General features: G+C 44.6%; 1 protein-coding gene across 2 annotated transcripts in view; it reads right to left on the bottom strand.

Moving 5' to 3' along the window:
* The window catches only part of LOC127048325 (uncharacterized), a 172382-nt gene that overhangs the window by 67436 nt on the left and 92739 nt on the right, over nucleotides 1-12207 (bottom strand). The window lies entirely within an intron of this gene.

Below are 12207 nucleotides of genomic sequence, written 5' to 3'. Positions count from 1 at the left end.
GGAAATCTCAAAAAAGTAGTAATGGTCTTTTATTAATTGTGGAAATTTCGAAAAGCCAGAGAAGACCTATTTGTTTAAGAAAAATTTGGTGGAACAATATAAACACTCAAGTATTATGTTATGCCTGCAATTTTTTGATAACTGGACAATTTTGCTGCAACTCTATTATAGTTATTAATGCACCAGGCTCACAGGGGGAGCCCCAGCCACCAGCCCTGTGCATGGCAGGGCTCCCACTGTCAGCCCCTCAGCTGACAATTGTAGTAGAAGCCTAATATTGCAGGACCTGCAATATCACAAATTAAGTAGGGTCTTAGCTATAGGAGTATGGAACACTGTCCATATGAGGAGAAATTAAAAAGATTGGGACTGCTCAGCTTGGAAAGGATAATTAAGGGAGGATATTACAGAGATCTATAAAATCATGAATGAGGTGGGAAAAATGAATAAGGAAGTATTGATTACCTCTTCACATAACACAAGAATCACAGGTCTCCCAATGAAGTTAATAGACAGAAGGTTTAAAAACAAACAAGAGGAAGTACTTCTTCACACAGTCAACCTGTGGAACTCATTGCCACGGGATGTTGTGAAGACCAAAAGTATAACTGAGTTAAAAAAAGAATTAGATGAGTTCATGGAGGATTTTTCCATCAGTGGATATTAGCCAAGGATGGTCAGGGATGCAACCTCATTCGCTGGGTGCCCTTAAGCCTTTGACTGCCAAAAGCTGGGACTAGACAACAGGGGATGGATCACTTGATAATTGTCCTGTTCAGTTCACTCCCTCTAAAGCATCTGGCATTAGTAACTGACAAGAGACAGAACACTTGGCTGGATGGACCATTGGTATGACCCAGTATGGCTGTTATTACCTTCTTATAGTTACTCATTTCTGGATTGGCATGGCCTCCCTCAAGTGGATATTGTGGGGCTAGAGGGCTGGGGAAAGCTGAACACAAACCTCCAGCAACATCTGCTTCTTCACGTGAAAAGTCTGGATCCACCACTTGTTTTCCCAGGTCCATGTGATGATGTGATCCCACTAGTTTCTGCTTGTGGCCCTGCTTCAGAAATCCTGGTCTGCATGAGGGAATCTGCCACTAAGGCATAGGCATGAGTGGCATCAGCTGGTATGCACACCCCTCTGAGAAGTGCCTTTGAGAGGTCAAAAAGTGACACTCAAATGTCCAACAGCATCTTGCAGATGCTCTGCCTGATTCCCAAAATAGGACAGAGCATGAGGAAAGAAGTTCATCCACCAGTTTAGGTCCATGCTGATGGCTCCAGTTGCTGGGAGCATGCAAGCACAAAATGGCTCGGTTGGATATGTTTACAGTCTAAAACCACTCAACAACCCTTTTAGTCCGCAGAAGTTGACAGGCAGACAAGTTCTCCCACAATCCACTGTGAACAAAGCCCTAGAGAGTCTACAACTGGATACAGTGCTAGGATCTCTGGTATGTGATGGTATGTGCCCAGGGGTTGGCAACCTTTCAGAAATAGTGTGCTGAGTCTTCATTTATTCACTCTGATTTAAGGTTTCACGTGCCAGTAATACATGTTAACCTTTTTAGATGGTCTCTTTCTAGAAGTATATAATATATAACTAAACTATTGCTGTATGTAAAGTCAATAAGGTTTTTAAAATGTTTAAGCAGCTTCATTTAAAATTAAATTAAAATGCAGAGCCCCCCAGACCAGTGGCCAGGACCCAGGCAGTGTGAGTTCCACTGAAAATCAGCTCTCGTGCCACCTTCAGCACCCATGCCATAGGTTGCCTACCTCTGGTATGTGCCCATAGAAACTGAAGTTCTGACTTGGGTCCATGCAGTATGGATGCACCAGCATGTTTGTGAGGCCCATGTTTCCAATGCACGGTGGATGCTCAAACATGGGCTTGGAAACACAGAGTCTGCAGGCATGGGTCACACAAACTCAGGCTTACTATGCTGTGTCGCCCCCAGACACTCTAACTGCACTAAAAATTGTCAATTGACTTTTTTTCTTTTTAATATGTTGACAACTATGCATAGATCCCATCACAAGCAGCTAGGCTCCACTTCTACAGCAGAGAGTCACCCAACCCTGCCTGTTTTATATAAAGCATCAGTTAAGCTGGAGGGGAAGAAAATAATTTTACTGACCATACCCCAAATCCTAAAGCCAATTTTGTCCATAGCAGATCAATCCTATCAAAACTATCCTAAAACAATGGGGTACACAAAACAAGAGAGCAAAATTCAGTGGGCAAGTATACTGGCTGTCTCTTAATAAAAGACTGTATATAAAAATCCACCCAGTAAGCCTGTTAATATTGTCAAGGTAGTGTGCTTAATGCATAAGAGCATGTCGCAGAAGTAATTTAATCCCTGTGCTGATTTTTGATGTAAGAGGAGCTGCAAAGAAACTACTCAGTAGTATAACAGAATGGGGTTTGTGAACTGGGACTGAGATGGCATGTTGCTTTTCACCACTGCTCAGAAGTACTGTAAATACATAAACAAAAGTTTCATGAAAATTGTTTCAATGCTTTCCCCCCCTTTGGACAGAAAAATTGTATGCAAATGTTAAGCACTTTCTCCTTTTTGAAATGGTTCTCCTTCCCAAAAGAATTTCTAAATATAGAAAACTGTAATTTATATTTCAGTGTAGTGAATGTGTCTGAGAGGTTTTAATAAGCATGAAACAACACAGAACTGATTAATATTTTGCATGGAACCTGAAAATTGGCCCAAGTGCACTGACATCTGCAAGTTTAGGTCTGGATTCTGCACCAAATTGCATGAGCAGACCAGCAGTGGTCTACACTTACAGTGAGTTGCAGGCTCATGGCCTTATCTAACTAGGCTTTTCTAATAAGTCTATTGGTATGATATTTAAGAACCAAAATAATACTTTCCACAATGTGCTTCAAAATATCAATACATTAAATCTCACAACACAACTGTGAGGTGGATATTACTGCTCTCATTTTACAGCTGGAGAAACTAAGGCACCAAGACATTAAATGATTTAATAAAAAAAAGTTTTGCCTGGTCTTGAGTAAAACCCACAAATCCTCCCCTGAGATGCCAGAGGAGGAAGGATACTGCTGGAAATCCATATTATATGCTTAACTCTGTTGCTCCCCAAGGGGGCCCATGAGAAATGTGTGGCTTTGACCCAAAACCAAGATTTTTTTTCCAATTTTCACTGAGTTTTGCTCAACTGAAGCTTAAAGGAACAAGTCAGCCACAGTCACCAAGGTTTTCTTTCTACCTGAAAACTGAAAGTGAAATCGAGAGGGCACAAATCCAGGCAATCTGAAACTAAAAGGAAATTTGCTGTGCCTTCTTCCAAAAGCTTGAGTTTAGCACAGCTCTAATAATAGAACTGTTCAGATTGCTTTTTAATATTTAATTATTTTGTTTGTATGGAGTTATATTTTAACTGTTCAGCACCCTGAATGCCTTGGCATTGAACCTGGGCATAATAAATAAATGAAGATTTTATATATATTTGAGGCTTTTTTTGAAAGATCCATACACGTTTTTAAAAGGTAGTTTGTACCTATAAGCCCAAGGTTTAAAAAAGTGTCACAAAAATATTCCGGGCACATGGCATGGAGTGTGCACCATGTACTGTAGCTGAGTCAGACAAATAATAGTTTCTTAATGAGAACTTTGGCACTGACTATGAACCACTGAAACTTATCATGACACTATAAATACTGATGGTGATGAACTGAAGTCTAAGAGAGCAGAAGCTTCAGCACGTCCTTGACGGATGGATACAAAGGCTGGGCAGTAAGAGTGGGATGATTGCAAGCTGTTTTTTCACATCATAGCTGCATGCTACAACACCTCTGAATTTGCAGGTTTAAAAATAGGAATCCAATCCAAAACACAGGAACAGTCAGAAAAGGGATAATAGGTACATCCGCAGAGTCAATTATTTTTTAAACCTTCCCTGAAGCTATGGGAAAGAACGTATTGCCCTGGTCCACCCAGTGAGCATATAAACAGCCTATCTAGGGGCTCTTGCTGAATCCACACAGTGGATTGTGACTGATATTCTGTTTGGCCTATATGCTAGGGAAGTTCTGTGCATGCAAAGAGAACAGATAATCAATGTAAAGTTTCACAATGCAAATCTGTTAGGAGAATTTTGTCAGTGTGCAAGACGTTGTATTGAACAGATAGCAGCTGCCTTTGTAACTTTTAAGAAGTTCACTACACAAAAAGTTCACTGTGCAATATTGCATATTTATTATGCATTTGCAAGCCCCATATCTGATGGCTTAATTAATATCTCAGATATTTGAAATTCTGCCTGGCTGAGAACAAAGCCATGCAAATTATCATCTCAGAGCATTTAAAAAAATATACAAACAGCTTCATTATTTGTATAGTGTCGAACATTTTTGAAAATCTTGACAAGATCTAAACTAAAAAACAGATTTTTTTTAAGGTAAGGCCTTTTAATATTTTGAAACAAAAGCAATGTGTTTATTAGTCTTACTATCAATACCTTCTGCAGTCTTTATGCAGAAAAGACTGGCAGTGAAATAGGGAGACTTGAGTCCCCTCTCACAGTAGTGAGAATAAAGTAACTCCACTGAAATCAGGTCAAGTCAGTGCAATTATTTCTGAAAGCAACATAGCTAAGGAGTTTTCAATTGTAAGTTATTAATTACTATTATTATATCATCATCTCACAGTGCCCAATTATGGCAAGAGCCATTTTGTGTTAATTCTGTGTAATTACATAGAAAGACATAGACATAGACATAGACTCCCTTACCTTAGGAGTTTACAGTCTAAGCACTAACCTGGTGGGGTCCGGGCACAGAACTAGCATGCCAGTTATTCCAGTGTAGGGGCATCCTCAGATGATCAAGATCAAGTATTCATGGCTCTCTTACACCGACCCATCCCAGCAGAGGAGTCATGGCCAGGGAACTAAGCACCCTTATGCCTTGCTTATCCCCAGCTGCCCACACCAGCTGTAGGCATCTCTAAATTATGTCAGGGTCTGGCCTAACATAGGATCTGGCCTAGGATCAGGATAGCATAGAAGCCACCACCTTCACACTCCTCCTAAACTATGCTGTGCTTTCCTCAGCTGTAACCAAGAATCTGGGAGTAAGAATTGTTTGTTCACAATTAATCCAGTCTGATGTTTCGAATCAGTAGCATATCAGGAGACCAGGTCATTGGTGATCTGGCCTAGTGGTCAGAGCAGGAGTCTGAATCAGAGTCAGAGTCCAAATGCCAGAGCCAAGGATCAAAGCAGAGTCAGAGCCAGACAGGAATCAGAATCAAAGATCAGAACCAGATTATCTGGAGTCCAGGAGGATAGGAGCAGGGCTAGTTCTGAGGCTGGAACAGGAGGACTAGAAGAAGGCCAGATGGAGGTCAGGGTCAATGCTAGGTAGCAAACAGAGACTCCACAGCATGTACACTGAACAGCCAGCCAGCAAGCTACTGCAGGGTTTAACAACAGGCCTGCTAGCTTCCTCAGCCAATCAGGAGGGGCAATTTGTCAGCCAGCCTAGCTAATATAGCCCAGCTTATTAGAGCATCAGGAGACTGAGCAGGTGCAGCTGCTGGGCCTTATTCCTGACATTGCAGAAATATATCTGTAGACTCACGATTCACAAATATATTTTCAAAAATGTGGAATGAACAAAATGCAGATCAAACCTAAACCTTCCAGTCCATGAAGTTTTTGGAAAGTGTAGGGGACAATTTCCTGGTGCAAGTGCTGGAGGAACCAAGTAGGGGCAGAGCTCTTCTTGACCTGCTTCTCACCAACTGAGAAGAATTAGTAGGGGAAGCAAAAATGGATGGGGACCTGGTGGGCAGTGACCATGAGATGGTCAAGTCCGGGATCCTGACACAAGGAAGAAAGGATAGCAGCAAAATACAGACCCTGGACTTCAGAAAAGTAGACTTTGACTCCCTCAGGAAACTGATGGGCAGGATCCCCTGGGAAAATAACATGAAGGGGAAAGGAGTCCAGGAGAGTTGGCTGTATTTTAAAGAATCCTTGTTGAGGTCGCAGGAACAAACCATCCCGTTGTGTAGAAAGAATAGTAAATATGGCAGGCGACCAGCTTGGATAACAGTGAAATCCTTGCTGATCTTAACCACAAAAAAGAAGCTTACAAGAAGTGGAAGATTGGACAAATGACCAGGGAGGAGTATAAAACTATTGCTCAGGCATGCAGGAGTGAAATCAGGAAGGCCAAATCACACTTGGAATTGCAGCTAGCAAGAGATGTTAAGAGTAACAAGAAGGGTTTCTTCAAGTATGTTAGCAACAAGAAGAAAGTCAAGGAAAGTGTGGGTCCCTTACTAAATGAGAGAGGCAACCCAGTGACAGAGGACGTGGAAAAAAATAATGTACTCAATGCTCTTTTTGCCTCTGTCTTCACAAACAAGGTCAGCTCCCAGACTCCTGCACTGGGCAGCACGGGGAGGAGGTGACCAGAACTCTGTGGAGAAAGAAGTGGTTCAGGACTATTTAGAAAAACTGGATGAGCACAAGTCCATGGGGTCGAGGGTGCTAAAGGAGTTGGTGGATGTGATTGCAGAGCCACTGGCCATTATCTTTGAAAACTCATTGTGATCGGGGGAGGTCCTGGATGACTGGGAAAAGGCTAATGTTGTGCCCATCTTTAAAAACGGGAAGAAGGAGGATCCAGGGAACTACAGGCCAGTCAGCCTCACCACAGGCCCTGGAAAAATCATGGAGCGGATCCTCAAGGAATCAATTCTGAAGCACTCAGAGGAGAGGAAAGTGATCAGGAACAGTTAGCATGGATTCACCAAAGCCAAGTCATGCCTAACTAACCTAATTGCCTTCTATGATGAGATCACTGGCTCGGTGGATGAGGGGAAAGCAGTGGACATGTTATTCCTTGACTTTAGCAAACCTTTTGATATGGTCTCCCACCGTATTCTTGCTGGCAAGTTAAGGAAGTATGGGCTGGATGAATGGACTATAAGGTGGATAGAAAGCTGTCTAGATCGTCGGGCTCAATGGGTAGTGATCAATGGCTCCATGTCTAGTTGACAGCCGGTATCAAGTGGAGTGCCCCAAGGGTCGGTCCTGGGGCCAGTTTTGTTCAATATCTTCATTAATGATCTCGAGGATGGTGTGAACTGCACTCTCAGAAAGTTTGCAGATGACACTAAACTGAGAGGAGTGGTAGATACACGGGAGGGCACGGATAGGATATAGAGAGACCTAGACAAATTAGAGGATTGGGCCAAAACAAATCTGATGAGGTTCAACAAGGACAAGTGCAGAGTCCTGCACTTAGGCCGGAAGAATCCCATGCACTGCTACAAACTAGAGACCGAATGGCCAGGCAGCAGTTCTGCAGAGAAGGACCTAGGGGTTACAGTGGATGAGAAGCTGGATATGAGTCGACAGTGTACCCTTGTTACCTGGAAGGCTAACGGCATTATGGGCTGTATAAGTAGGAGCATTGCCAGCAGATCGAGGGACGTGATCATTCCCCTATATTGGACATTGGTGAGGGCTCATCTGGAGTTCTGTGTCCAGTTTTGGGCCCCACAGTACAAGAAGGTTGTGGAAAAATTGGAAAGAGTCCATCAGAGGGCAACAAAAATGATTAGGGGGCTGGAGCACATAACTTATGAGGAGAGGCTGAGGGAACTGGGATTGTTTAGTCTGCAGAAGAGAAGAGTGAAGGGGGATTTGATAGCTGCTTTCAACTACCTGAAAGGGGGTTCCAAAGAGGATGGATCTCTACCGGGGGTCAGCAACCTTTCAGAAGTGCTGTGCCGAGTCTTCATTTATTCACTCTAATTTAAGGTTTTGTGTGCCAGTAATACATTTTAATGTTTTTAGAAGGTCTCTCTCTCTAAGTCTATATATTATATAACTAAACTATTGCCGTATGTAAAGTAAACAAGGTTTTCAAAATATTTAAGAAGCTTCATTAAAAATTAAAATTAAAATGCTGATCTTATGCCGCTGGCCCACTCAGTCCGCTGCTGGCCCGGGGTTCCATTCACCTAGGCTGGCAGCAGGCTGAGTGGGACCGGTGGCTGGGGAAGGGAACGGCGTCTGAGACCCGGGGCCAGAAGCAGACTGAGCGAGGCCGGCAGCCAGGACCCCAGACCTGTAGTGAGCTGAGCCACTCAGCCTGCTGCCGCTCAGCCCACTGCTGGTCTGGGGTCCCAGCCCTGCCCACACAGAGTGGGTACCTACCTTCTCCCTGGTTCAAGCCCATTCTCTTCCGCTCTCTCTGCACTGAGCTGAGGGTGGGGGTGCACTGAGCACAGGGCTGGGGGTGAAGGAGTAGGTTGGAGTGTAGCTTCTGGCCAGGAGCTAGAATGAAGGTGGGGGCTCAGGGTTGGGGCAGGAGGCTTGGGTGTGGAGTGCTTACCTGGGCAGCTCCTATTTGGCGTGAGAGGTGCAGGTGGAAATGTAGGTGGGGCGGTGCAGGAGCTCCCATTTGGGGCTCAGGGTGTGGGTGGGTATGTGTGGGGTGCTGGAGTCAGGGCTGCGGTCGTGGGGGGTGCAGGGGTCAGAGCAGGGGGCTGGGGGTGTGTGAGGAGGCAGAGGGCTGGGGGATGTGAGGGGTGCAGGGGTCAGGGCAGGGGTTTGGGGGAGGTGTGGGGGGGAAGTTGGGATTCCTGGGCTCTGGGAAGGGGCTGGTGTCTGACGCTTGGGGGAGGAGTGCTGGGAGCGAGGACTCTGGAATCCTAGATTTCCAGCTGGGCTCTAGTTGTTCCAGGGGGTGGGGGGCCAACAGAGATTAGGGCTCCAGACTCCTGGGTTCTGCCCTCAATGCCAGAGGGGAGTGGAGTCCAGTGACCTGGTGTGGGGAAAGAGGCATGACCCAGCTGTTGCCAGGGTCCAGCAGGCAGCGAGCCACAGGCCCTGGGCTCAGGTTCAGGACGTGGGAGGCAGCCTGCCCCAGGACAGAGCCAAGCTCATCCCGGCACCGGGGCTCCAACCCCCGGTGCATGGGGCAGCTTGCCTGAGTCCAGGGAGTGGGGCCAGCCATGCTTGAGGCAAGTGGGCGCACAGTGCAGCTGGGACCCAGGACTCCTCCTCACCTGTAGGCCTCGCGGGCACTGCAGCTCCTGTGGGGTTGGGTCCCTCTTCTTGCTCCCACCGGTGGGGCCGCTTCTGGGGCCGCTCAGACTCCGTGGACCCCAGGTAATGGTATGGACATGCTAATCTGGAAACACAACCTCCCACTGGAAGTGACGGAGGTCAGGAAAGCATGTGCAAATGCCGGCAGAAGGGGCAGAAAAGAGTGGGCCAGGCCATGAAGGATTCTTAATGGCATGCTGCTGCCTGCTAGGGTCCCGGCCGCGAGCCCCACTCAGCCCGCTGCCGGCCTGGGTTCGGCAGCGAGCTGAGCGGGGCCGGCAGCCGGGATGCCGCAGGCAGCAGCATGCCATTAAAAATCGGCCCACGTGCCATAGGTTGCTGACCCCTGATCTAGACTGCTCTGAGTGGTACCAGATGACAGAACAAGGAATAACGGTCTCAAGTTGAAGTGGGGAAGGTTTAGGTTGGATATTAGGAAAAACTTTTTCACTAGGAAGGTGGTGAAGCACTGGAATGGGTTACCTAGGGAGGTGGTGGAATCTCCTTCCTTAGAGGTTTTTACGGTCAGGCTTGACAAAGCTCTGGCTGGGATAATTTAATTGGTGTTGGTCCTGCTTTTAGCAGGGGGGTTGGACTAGATGACCTCCTGAGGTCCCTTCCAACCCTGTTATTCTATGATTCTATGATTCTAAACAATTCAAATGTTGTGGTTGTTTAGCCACGTACTTACCCCATACTTAGGCAGTTTATTGTTTTACACTAGCATAACTTCATTGAAGTAACTCCCAATTTACACCAGAGGAAGCAAGAGCAGAATTAGGCTCTGAGAATGTAAAAGCCTATAAGTCAGTGACTACATCTTATTTCATGTCAGTGAACCACCAAGTATATCTATGATGCTATGGAAGATTAATAAAAACAAAACTATTTTTGAAAAAATACTCTTCAGCTTCATAGCTCACCTGCAAGATCCTCATTCAGGAGTCCTTAGGCCAGAGGCAAAAATCAGTGGTATTACTATGGATTTATATCATACTAATTGAGATCACACTCTGGTGTCATTTTTCTTTGCAACAGTTAGTGACTTTAGAAGCACAGCAAACCCTGCAGAAGAGAGAAGCTGTTGCAATCAACATTATTTTCCAAACTAAAATTAAAGCCTCAGTGCACAGGGAAGAAGAGCTAAGCATCTCTCACCAGGCAACAAAGATGTGTTGACAAGAAGCAGCACCAACGTGATTCAGACAGTGAAAGAGGACAGTCACTTGGCAAGTTAAAAGTTTAAAATGTGATCCAGAAATATGGCAGCTAAAGAACTGACTTCATTTAAGAAAAGTGAATGAAAATGTTGCCATTGAGTTTGCAAAGTTGAAAAATGTTAAATTAACATCCAAAGGTGCAATCTATATACAGGGAAGAAGAAGTGGGGGGATGATCCTTTGTAAGGAAGGTATTTACTAAGGTAGTGAGATAAAAATTGGCTGTAAGTAGTAAAATGATTTGGGTGAGAATACAAGAAACGAAAAATAAATGAAGCACTTAAATACCATGTTGATGGATGTGAAATGAAAATAATTGCAACAGCCAGCTTCTACAGGCTTCTAAGAATGGGAGAAAATCAAAGGTTGGAACATTCTATTGTAGGTTTTGAAATTAAGGGATACTGTACTGCTGAGGAACCTTATGGAAACATCTGCTGGCTGACAAGCATAGTTAACCATAGGTTATAAGCATGGCCATACCTGTTATGTATTCTGCTTCCAAAAGGGTATTTAACACTTCAGAGGACGGCTTCCTCTTTCTCCAAAAAATGCATCTGGCCAATCGTGAATAGTGTTATATGAGGATAGGCAGATTCTTTCCCAGCTCAAGCAGGTAATCAGTTTATAGAAGCATGAGGTATAGCTATCTCATAATGGTAGATATTATTATTGGTCATAAAGCTATCCGATCTCTTTAAAAGGTCTTGTTAACTATTTGACTTGATAGCCTCCTGAAGAAGTAGATTGTACAGGTTGCCACGGCTGTATAAAGAACTGTAGCTTCTGTTTGGTTGTAACGGTCTACCTTTTAGTTTGTTCAGTTGTCCCTGAGACTCCTGCTGTTCTCAAGGACAACAGGATAGGGCAGATCTGATCAGTTTGCAACCTGCCTTCAGAGCTTTGCAAATCTCAAGTAAAACTCTCTGCTTCCAAATAAAAAATATTTTGCAATATCTTCTCAGTGACACGATTCTGTGCAAAAGTAATGACTTGATAGCTTCATATAAGTTGTTCTATTAAATGAGAGGTTTCAGAGTAGCAGCCCTGTTAGTCTGTATCCGCAAAAAGAACAGGAGTACTTGTGGCTCCTTAGAGACTAACAAATTTATTTGAGCACAGGCTTTCCTGGGCTACAGCCCACTTCATCAGATGCATAAAATGAGAGTTTCACACGTACATATTACTGACGGGAATAGAGCCGTTAGTTAGTTCATTAAAAGTAGGGTTTTTTTCCATTGCTAGACCAGAAAGGCATCATATCTGAGCAAAACCATCTATTCAAATTGCTATTAAAAATCCATGACACCTTTAGATTGAAATTAGCCTACAAAGAAGTTTATAACCTCTGCAAACAGAGGTTGATAATGACAGATTTGTCACACCTTTAATTGGACATGAGAGCTGATTTAATTTTGAAGACAAGGGAAGGAGAAGAGTGTGAGAACGTGAAAAGGTGTCTCACAAGACACCACTGTGATTGCTGCAAACACCTTGTGTGATAAGGAAAGGGTCAGTTTGGAGGATCAGATTTCCAAACAATAGGCCAGATTCACCCTGGTGAAAATCTGGACCTGGGCTAATGGTGAAGCTACTTTTCGGTCTGGAGCCAAGAGCTGGCTGGCACTTTGCTCTGAAGCAACGCACGCAGACCTGTGGGGAAAGTTAAGTGTTCGGCAGCCGCGCTACTGTAGGAGAGGAGGGAGGGAGAGGGTGGGTAGATAGCCCCGCTTCTGCCTTTCCTCTTGCCAGTGGTAATATTCTTAATGGAAGATGATCCCAATCGATACCGTCAGTCAGCTGTTAACTGATGGGTATAATGGAATCAAACCGAGGTCGTGGGGCTTTATTGAAGGTTTGATAT

This window comes from Gopherus flavomarginatus, chromosome 3 (assembly GCF_025201925.1).
Source record: "Gopherus flavomarginatus isolate rGopFla2 chromosome 3, rGopFla2.mat.asm, whole genome shotgun sequence".
NCBI classification, from domain to species: Eukaryota; Metazoa; Chordata; order Testudines; family Testudinidae; genus Gopherus; species Gopherus flavomarginatus.
This window is presented reverse-complemented; position numbering and strand designations above follow the sequence as displayed.